Source organism: Serinus canaria, chromosome 25 (assembly GCF_022539315.1).
Source record: "Serinus canaria isolate serCan28SL12 chromosome 25, serCan2020, whole genome shotgun sequence".
Lineage (NCBI taxonomy): Eukaryota > Metazoa > Chordata > Aves > Passeriformes > Fringillidae > Serinus > Serinus canaria.
The window spans coordinates 7,018,155-7,028,804 of record NC_066338.1 but is presented as its reverse complement, the minus strand read 5'-3'; the positions used below and the strand labels follow the sequence as shown (position 1 = coordinate 7,028,804).

General features: G+C 53.8%; 1 pseudogene; it reads right to left on the bottom strand.

Annotated features, from left to right (window-relative positions):
- The window catches only part of LOC127060597 (olfactory receptor 14J1-like), a 12,347-nt pseudogene extending 3,802 nt beyond the window's left edge, over window positions 1-8,545 (bottom strand).
- Between the last annotated feature and the right edge of the window lie 2,105 nt (window positions 8,546-10,650).

Sequence of the window (10,650 nt, the reverse complement as noted above, 5' to 3'; positions counted from 1 at the left end):
CACGCGGGGATTTATGAAACAGAGGGGCCACTGTGACATTGTGGGACCCCATCAAACCTAGGGGCCAGTGTGACACTGCAGGTTGTCTTGTAATCAAAAGGCCACTGTGACACTGTGGGGCCCCATCAAACCAAGGGAACACAGAACACGTCTGGCTTCACCTCTCATTGACTGCCTGACTGGTCCAGCTGACCTTGGCACATTGGGAGTCTCTTCTTATCTGCTACTGAAACATTGGGGCTCCATTCTTTCCTTGTCATGGAAAAGAACTGTCTTCCTCCAGGCACCCATGGCCAAAATTGGAATTTCACCTCCATATTTCCTTATAGCTAGGGATTGTTCCTATTGGAATATTGCCAGGACAAGTCTATCTAGCAGTGGTTTCACAAGGGTCACTTCTCATCTGTCCCCAAAACATTGGGGAAGGCTCCGTGCTTTCTTTCCCATGTAAAAGAACAGTCCTCGTTCTCCAGGTGCCCATGGCCGAGACTGGGGTTCCACCTCTAAAATTCCCTAAATCCAAAGTCTGCTCCCAGAAAAACCTGCCATTCCTGACAAGTCTGGGTGGCCTTGGAGGACTGAGTCTCTCACCTGCCTTCTAAACACTGGGGCTCTGTGCTTTTTTTCTTATGGAAAAGAACCATCCTTTTCATCCAGGTGTCCATAGCCAGAAATAGAATTTCACCTCCAACATTGCCTGTTGTGAGAGACTGGAGGAGATTGTCGGCTCATAAGATTTTGTTTGTGGGGAAGGAAGGGGCAGGTCCAGCCCTGCCCTGCCCTGGAACCCCAGCACTGCCCTGCCCTGGAACCCCAATCCCCCCAGAGCCTCTATCCCAGCCCAGCAGTGTCTGCCAGTCCCTGGCACAGCACAGGCAATGCTCCACAGCCACCTCTGGTGCCCCAGCCCAGCTCCTGAGGGACCAAATGAGCCCAAGTCCCACCTGGGGGAAGGGCCCAGGAAGAACAAGGGCTACTGAACGCTGACCACAAGGCAAGCACACAGCTTGACCCTGAATCCTTTTGGAATTTCCATCTGAACACTTCTGGAATCCAGGACTAGGAAGCTTTGTGTGTGCTTCTTTAAATCATTTTTGTCTTTCTCTCTTTCTGCGTCTTCTTCTTCAAATTGTCACTCCTTACAAATTTTGATCAACTTTAAAATGGAACTGACTTGGAGTTTACAAAGTTGAATGGGCTAAGGGAATGCTTTGAGAAGTGTTTTTGTTGATTGAATGCTATACTAAACCTTTTGCCAAAATTTTTCTGATTTTCTGAAATTGCCAGTAAAGTCTGTTATGTTTTTTCGAGCTCTGGAGAATCTCTTGATGGTATTTCTCCAGGGAGTTCAACTGAAAGGACTCAAACAATTGTAATTCATTTTAAACGTCTCCTTGAAATAATTTTTTAAGTGCATGGGACGCAGGGCTTGTCTGTCCTGCTTGGCACAGCCCAGGCAGGGCTTTCCCAGCCCCATTCCACACTCCATTTCCCAGCTGGAGCCCCTGGTGCCTCTGAGTTGTGCTGCCCCAGCCCCAGGGACGCTCTCCTTGTCTGCCCATTCCCCCAGGGGCTCTGGGCAGGGATGGCCTCAGTGGGGGCTGCTGACATCCTCAGCACCTTGGGGGCTGCTGCTGAATTTCACTGCTCCAGAGCCTTGTTCAGCCTTCAGCTCCTCAGTGCAGGAATTCAGTCTCCCAGGGCTCATTAGCATTCAGAACACCTTAACAAGCCAAGCCTCTGGGGATAATGTGATTTTAATTTTCAAATCTTTTGTGGTTTATTAGACTCATTTCAGAAGCCAAGTTAAAGCGAAAACACTCTATTTAAAAAGACAGGGAGAAAGGTTTTTTTACATCATGTTTCATTTTTTTCCTGTAATACATTGATATGTGCAATCTCCAATTGCCATTAAATCCAAGTACCTCCTCATGCAGTTTGAATAGATATGAAAACCAAGACCCAATAATGGCTGACAATCAATCAGACTCTGTCCCTACCCCCACCCCACCATTTCCCCCATCCAAGCCCTGGCACTCAGAGCAGCCTTGTGCAAATCTGAGCTCCCTCCAGCCCAGGCTGCACCTGCAGCTTTCAGCTCCTTGGCTCCAACTCCCACCTGCTTTCCTTGGAGAAGGAGCTGCCCGAGACACAGAGGGATGTTCATTTCTTGTCAGCCAACAAAGCCAAGGGAAGTCACAGCTCCATCAAATGCAAAAGTCATTCCTCTGCTGGATATTAAATCCACTTTCCACAGCAGACAGTCTCAGAGCAATGGAAAACACCTTCTGTGCCCAGCACAGATCCCAAGGTTCCCCCAAACCCCTCCCTGCCCCAGTTCTGCCCAGATTTGCTCTTTGCACACACCAGTCACAGGCTGAAGTCAGGAGCTCCCTCCATGCTCAGAGGGAGGAAAAGAGAGAAAGGGGATGAAGAGCTCTCCTGTGCAGAGCCAAGGTCCAAGTGCAGCCCCTGCAAGGGGAACCACAACTCATCAGATTTGTGTCCTTTGGGCTCAGGGACTGGTGACACTCAGAGGCACAGAAAGGTTTCTTGCCAACAACACAAGTTGAACATTTGAACAGTTTCATAACCATCACAGCTCTTCCCTCAGCTCTCTGGGATGTCCCAGCAGCATCTGACATGTCCCCCATCCCCCAGGGATTTCTGTACAGGAACAGTTTTAGACAGAGACACAAGAAAGGTTATTCTAGGATAGTTATAAATGCAATTAGGATGTTGACTAATGTGATATTCACTTGAATTTCAGAAATACTGAGCAACTTCCTGCAGCTCAAAGCATGAAGCCAGTCAGTTGAGAGGCACTTGAATGATGAGAAAGTGTCTGGAGGAGGAAATCTGGGAGCAATGGAAGGGGCATAGATCCAGCTGGTCTATGTGAAGAGATGTCCTGAGACATGGCCATTTAAACAGGAGAGCTGGAAACACCCAAAGGAAGGAGGTAATGAAATATAAGACTGAATGTTAGTGGCAGAGGTAGAGGGGAATATCAGTATTTCCTCTTGCCATCAGTACAAAAATCGAGTAGATCCAGGAAATCCATGTTCCTGGTGGGAAAACATTGCCATTCATAAAAAGTACTCAAGCGACCCAGATTATAAAGATATGCTTGTATATTAAGAAATTAATAGGAATCAAAACCTGTCCCCCTTTCCAAGAGACATCAGCTGTGTGCCCATGAACAGGCAGTGCCACTTTTGCCCTGAGATGCCCAGCTGGGATTGGATCTCTCCCAGAGCACCTGAGGGAGAGCAGAGCACCTTGCAAGCTGCAGGTCCCTGACAGCCCCACAGGGTTCCTGTCCCATCAACATCTGCTCTGCTCCAGTCTGGAACAGGGCCCAGCATGGTGCTGGGATCATCAGAGAGCTGAGGTGTGTGCTGGAATTCAATGCCCTCCCCATCCCACAGCAGCCCTGCATTTCCCTCCTGCAGCCTTGGTCTCCAGCACAGCCATGGAGGCTCTTTGGGCTCTGGGCTGTTCCTGCAGCCCCCAAGGGCAGCTGAGCTCTGCCTTTGGCACAGTCAGCCCTGGCCAGTGCAGGCCATGCTCAGCAATTGCCTGTCTGTGCCTGCTCCCCTCTGGCTGAGGTGCTGAGAGCTCTGCAGCCCCTGCTGCCATCCCACCTGCCCAGGGCAGCACAAGAGCCCCGGCCTTGGGGCCCTCCAGAGCTGCTCCTGCTCCAGGCCCAGGGCCCATCCCAGAGCTGGGGCAGCACAAAGCTGTGCCCATTTCTGTTCCTTGCTGCTCTGATGGGGATGGATCCTCAGCCACTGGGAGGATGCTGATGAATTTTACTCCTCCAGAGGCCTCTTCTTTCTTGAGCTCTTCAGTTCAGGAATTCATTGACAAAGGCTCATAAACATTAGTTCAAAACACCTGAACAAGAAAAGTCCCTTGGGATTATTTAAGTTTTTTGGTCTTCCTGGTTAATTAAACAGATTTCAGAAGTGTGTTCAAAGTGAATCTACTCTATTGAAAACAATGCAGATAGAACTGTTTTGTCCTTGTTTTTTTCCCTTTGTAGATTGATATTAGCAATGTCCAGTTGATATTGACCCCCAGAACCTTCTAATGCAGTCTGAATAGATATGAAAATCAAGATCTTTCATGGCTGACCATCAATCATACTCTGTCCCTAACCCCTCCCCACCATTTCCCTCATCCAACCCCTGGCACTGCCTGGGATCAGGAATGGTATGGCCAGCAGGAGCAGGGCAGTGATTCTTCCCCCTGTGCTCAGCACTGGTTGGGCAGCACCTCGAGTGCTGTGTCCAGTTCTGGGACCCCCAATTTAGGAAGGACATGGAAGGGCTGGAGCATGTCCAGAGAAGGGCAACAAGGCTAGGGAATGGTCTGGAACACAAGTCCTGTGAGGAGTGGCTGAGGGAGCTGGGGTTGTTTATCCTGGAGAAGAGGAAGCTCAGGGGAGACCTCATCACTCTCTACAACTCCCTGACAGGAGGATGGAGCCAGGGACAGTCAGACTCTTCTCCCAGGGAACAGTAAAGAACAAAAGGACACAGCCTTCAGCTGCACCAGGGGATGTTTAGGCTGGACATTTAGAAACATTCTCCACACAAAGGGTGACTGGGCATTGGAATGGGCTGCCCAGGGAGGTGGGTGAGTCACCACCCCTGGGAGTGTTTAAGGAAAGACTGGATGTGGCACTCAGTGCCATGGCATGGGTGACAAGGTGGTGTTGGGTCCCAGGTTGGACTTGATGCTCTCCAAGGTCTTTCCCAGCCTGGCTGATTCTCTGATGATTGTGACACTGCAGGGCCCTGGGGAAGCAAGGGGCCATTGGGACACTGCAGGGCCTGGTGGCACTGAGAGGACCATGGTGACACTGTGTATGACATGGCAGCACAGAGCCAAGGGGCCATGGGGACACTGTGGGGCTGAATGGAAGCAAGGAGTCCATGGTGACAGTCTGGGTCCTGGTGGAACCACAGAAGCCGCTGTGACCCTGTGGGGCCCTGTTGAACCAAGGGGCCATTGTGCCACTGTGGAACCAAGGAGACTCTTGGGAGAGCCTGGGGACAATGGAATCAAGGGGCCATTGATCCATTGCATGGACTCTGGGAACTGAGGGAACAATTGTGACACTGTGGTGCCCCATGGAACCAAGGGTCCCTGGTGACACTGCAGGATCTTGTGTCACCAGGGCTCCATTGTGACACTGCAGCACCAAGGAATTCCTTGTGGCACTCTGAGGCCTCATGGAACCAAGAGGCCACTGTGACCCTGCAGGGCCTTGTGGAACCATGCAGAGCATTGTGACAGAGCAGGACCTGGTGTCATGATGGGGCCATTGTGACACTGCAGGGCCCCATGGAACCAAGGGGCCAGTGCTGCTCCTCAGGGACTCCTGGAATGAAGGAAACATGTTTGACACCGTGATGGTCCTTGGGACCAAGAGGCCACTGTGACACTGTGGAACCAAGGAGAGCATTGCTGCACTGCCAGACCTCATGGAACCAAGGATCCATTGTGACACTGCAGGGCCTTAGGGGACCAAGGGCCATTGGGACACTGCAGGGCCCAAGGATCCAAAAGACTTTGTGACATCAAGGGGTCCCATGGAACCAAAGGGACATTGTGACACTGGGAGACCTCATGGAATCATGGAGAACACTGGGACACTCTGGGGACTCACGGAACCATGGCGACACCAAGTTGTCTGGGAGTGTGGATGTGCTGAAGGGAAGGAGGGATCTGCAGAGGCCCTGAACAGGCTGGATCCAGGGCCCAAATCCAACAACGTGAGGTTTAACAAGACCAAGTGCCAGGTCCTGCACTTTGGCCACAACAACACCTGCAGCTCTACAGGCTGGGGACAGAGTGGCTGGACAGCAGCCAGGCAGAAAGGGACCTGCAGGGACTGATGGACAGCAGGCTGGACATGAGCCAGCAGTGTGCCCAGGTGGGCAAGAAGGCCAATGGCTCCTGGCCTGGATCAGGAATGGTGTGGCCAGCAGGAGCAGGGCAGTGATTCTTCCCCTGTGCTGGGCTCTGGATGGGCAGCACCTCGAGTGCTGTATCCAGTTCTGGGCCCCCACTTTAGGAAGGACATGGAGGGGCTGGAGCGTGTCCATAGAAGGGCAACAAGGCTGGGGAGGGGTCTGGAACAAAAGTCCTGTGAGGAGCAGCTGAAAGAGCTGGGGTTGTTTATCCTGGAGAAGAGGAGGCTCAGGGGAGACAATGGCAGTGTCAGGGCACAGGTTGGACTTTATGATCTCCAAGGACTTTTCCAACTCTGCTGATTCTGGGATTCTTTGAAACCACCCTTGGAGCAGTGGCAGGATGAGCCCTGGGCCTCCTCTCCAGAAGCTCCAGCAGCCCAGGTCCCTCAGCTTCTCCTGCCAGCCCCAAAGCCCATCCTGTCAGTCCTGCAGAGCCTCTGCAGCTCCTCCTCATTGCCCAGAACAGGGAGCCCCAGAGCCAGACACAGCAGCCCAGATGTGCCCCCCTGGCCTGTGGTGCCTCTGGCAAGGGAGCAGCAGGAGGCACAGCAGGAGCCTGCAGACAATTCCTGCAGCACTTGTAGGATGATCCTGCTCCCCAGGGGACATTCCCATGGTGCCAAGGCAGGAACTGAAATGGGGAGTGGGGCCAGAGAGGGAAGGGCAAACAGGAATGGGCTGTTTGCAGGGCAGGGAACAGGGGTGGGAAGAGGAAGAAATTTGTAGCAGGAAGAGTAAAGAAAGCAAAGGTGAAGCCAAGGAAATGCTCAGGGCAGTTTGGGGGTGGCTGCCAGGCAGCCCTGGCTCTGAGCAACAGCGTCTGCAGTGGGACAGGAAACTCCCAGCCGATGGGAACAAACTTTCTGGCTGACTGCAGAGGCCAGGACAAAGCTGAGTGGTTTCCCTGCTGTCCCCCAGCCCTTGCTGGCCCCAGGGGCTGATGGCATTTGTGCTCCCTCAGGTTCATGTCCCCACACCAACAGCATGGGGGTGCTCCCCCTGCTCTGTGCAATGCAAACAGGGGCTGCTGAGCCAGCGCTGCCGTGTCTGTGCCTGCAAGGATGGGGCACCTGTGTGAGCTGGGGGAGAGGCCAGGGCTGCAGAGGGGGGATGTTGTTGGCAGCTCCATGAGGACGCTCTGGGACGCTGCCCTGGGCTGTCCAGAGCACTGGGGATGGATCAGCCCCTGCTCTGCTGCTCCTTCCCATCTCCCCCAGGGCCCTTGCAGAGCCCCAGCCATGCTGTTTGCCCCCAGCCTGCCCACAGCCACCCTGGGAGCTGCTCACGGGGGTTTTCTGTGCTGAGCATTGGCCTGGGCGTGTTCTTGAGAGAGCCTGGGCAAGGAGCCTGGAGCCCCCAGGGCCTGGCCTGAGGTGTCAGCACTGCCCCAGCAGTGCCCATGGCCTGTCCCTGCTGCAGCCCTGGCACTGCCACCCCCAGGGCTGTGCCCGGCCCCGGGAGCACTCAGGCCCTACAGCAACACCAGGGCCACCAGGGCAGCGGGGCAGGGCCACGGGAGCAGCACTGGCAACACCAAGTGCTGCTGCTGCTGGGCACAGCTGCTGTGCCAGCACTGATCTGCCCCCAGCTCTGCACACAGACATTGCTGCTGCAGCTCCAGAGAAGGGAACTAAAGGGCATCTCTGGAGAAAATTTTGCTGGGAGATCCTTTAGTTCCTTTGAAGCCATGAAGAGCACAGCCCCTCATTGACATAGTCTGTGGGCGCAGGGAAGGTGGAGAGAAACAAAATGAGAAATGGCACAAACCATGATTTTACTTTGTGGACAAGCTTAAAAAAGTAAAACAAAACAAAACCAGAAAAAACCCCTCCAAAATGAAACACACAAGAATATCAAAGATGACTTTTATTACAAGTGATTTGAAGAAATTGGCCAGCAGTTTAATGTTTCTGAAAGAATCCAGTCATCATTCTCCTCACTGCCGTCTTGAGCTCCTGGTTCCTCAGGCTGTAGATGAGGGGGTTCAGGGCTGGAGGCACCACCGAGTACAGAACTGACAGGGCCAGATCCAGGGATGGGGAGGAGATGGAGGGGGGCTTCAGGTGAGCAAATGTGCCAGTGCTGAGGAACAGGGAGAGCACTGCCAGGGGAGGGAGGCAGGTGGAAAAGGCTTTGTGCCGTCCCTGCTCAGAGGGGATCCTCAGCACAGCCCTGAAGATCTGCACATAGGAGAAAATAATGAACACAAAACAACCAATGTTAGACAAATCGAAAACACAAGAAGCCCGAGTTCCCTAAACTTTGAGTGTGAGCAGGAAAGCTTGAGAATCGCAGGGATTTCACAGAAGAACTGGCCCAGGCGATTACCATGACACAGGGGCAGGGAAAATGTATTGGCTGTTTGCAGCAGAGCATTGAGAAAGGCACTGGCCCAGGCAGCTGCTGCCATGTGGGCACAAGCTCTGCTGCCCAGGAGGGTCCCGTAGTGCAGGGGTTTGCAAATGGACACGTAGCGGTCGTAGCACATAGCAGTGAGGAGAAAATATTCTGCTCCCATGAAGAAGATCAGCAGAAAAACCTGAGCTGCACATCCTTTGTAGGAGATGGTCCTGGTGTCCCAGAGGGAATTGTGCATGGCTTTGGGGACAGTGGTGCAGATGGAGCCCAGGTCAGTGAGGGCCAGGTTGAGCAGGAAGAAGAACATGGGCGTGTGCAGGTGGTGGCCGCAGGCTACGACGCTGATGATGAGGCCGTTGCCCAGGAGGGCAGCCAGGGAGATGGCCAGCAAGAGGCAGAAGTGCAGGAGCTGCAGCTGCCGCGTGTCTGCCAATGCCAGCAGGAGGAAGTGCCTGATGGAGCTGCTGTTGGACATTTGTGCTGTTTCAGCATGGGGATCTGTAAGAAAAGAAATCATGGAATAGTTCTGTTTGGTTAGGACTTTAAATATCCCAGCACAGCTTCGGGGCACCTTCCCCCCACTGCCTGCCCAGTGCTCTGCTGCCTGGAGCTGTCCCTGCCAGCAGCTGCTTCCCTGTGCCCAGGGCCCGGCCCTGCCAGTGCTGCCAGAGCCCAGCCCTGGGGGCTCAGCTCTGCCCTGCAGTCCCCTCCCAGCTCAGGCACTGCCCATGGGCAGCTCTGGCTCTGCAAGCTGAGATGGCAACATCAGAGCAACCCTGAGGAAGCTGCAAAAGCGGCACTGATGCTGCCTGTGAGGGGCCCTGCGCTGATTTCTTTTACTGCCTGGTTTTTTTAGATCTGAGAGAATTTTTTTCTTCATCAGCCTGAGCTGAGAGATGAATATCTACATACAATTTCCCATCCAAGCAACACAGAGCAGCAGATTAATAAAGGAGGATTATCCCTTTTATGCAGGCCCTGTTTCGCTGTGCTCCCTGAATAATCTACTTGGAAATGTTCTCCAGTTAAATGCCATGCTGGGAGCAGCCCTTAACAATGCAGCATCCTTCCCACAGAAAGAGAACACTTCCAAGCCTTACCTGCTGTCTCTTCCCACCCAGATCTTGTCCCCCAGTGCTGGGAGCAGCTCCCTGGGCTGGCTGAGAGCTGTGCCTGGCAGGCAGCAGAGTCCCTGCCCCAGCACAGCGCCCTGGGCTGCAGGACCCTGCTCTGCAGGACAGCCCTGGGCACCCCTGGCTGCTCTGCACAAGAGAGAATCAGAGAATGTATTCACAGAGTTTGCAGGCATTGGGATGTTCCAGCTTTAGGAGATGGCTCCAGGAGCTGCAGCTGCATTGTCCTGCAGCCAGAGGTTCCCGTGCCAAGGGCTGGCAGTGATTGTGCCCCAGGCACTTCTCAGCACCTTCCCAGCCCTGACTGATTGAAGCTCTCTTTGCCTCTGTGCTGTGCCTGGGGTGGCTGCAGGCAGTGCCCCAGCCCTGCTGGGCTGGCAGAAGAGCTGCTCATCAAGAGAAATGTGCTTTTGAAGCTCTTCTTGGTTACCAGGAGCTGCCTCTGGGCCAGCAGCCCAGCCCAGCTCAGCTGCACAAACACGGTACAGGGACTTTAATGAGCCTCTGGGGCTTTGTACTCAGGCCCTGAACATCAGTTCCTGAGAGGGAGCTGAAGAAACCTCTCCAGAACTGCAAGTCAGAATTCAACTCCAAAGTTTCTTGGACTTTTAATGGGTCCCACTGAGGGACACCACTGAGAAAGTGTCCCCAGGCCCCAGGCAGAGCAGAGACCTGGAGGCAGTGATGAGAGGTGGGGACAAAGAGAAGCCAAGTCTTGGTGCCCTGGGCCACAGCAGGGTCTGTGCCACCAAGGGCTGGGAGGAGACACCTTGTCCTGAGGCACTGGGGCCTCCTGGCACAGCCCCAGCCAGGCTGGGCACTGCCAGCCCCTTGTCCTGCCCTCAGCATCCCCCCCTAGCCCACATCCCAGAGGCCTCAAGGATCTGCTGGAAGGAGTCCCTGGTGAGCCTTGCTCAGCAATGGCCCTGGGGGCTCCTGAATGCTCCCAGGGACTGCAGGTTTTTCAAAGGACTTTGGGTTTGGCTTTTGCCTGGCAGTCTCTGAGAGGTTTCTGTGCAAACATGGCCTCCAATTATCTGCTGTAATTAGTCCCTGGAGAGGCTTTGTTAGTAACAACACTCAGTGGGGCTCATTAATGCTTCAAGGTACTTCAGTTATTTTAAGGTACTTGGTGTTGCCCTTTGGATACAGACTCTGTGAGAGCTTTGTGC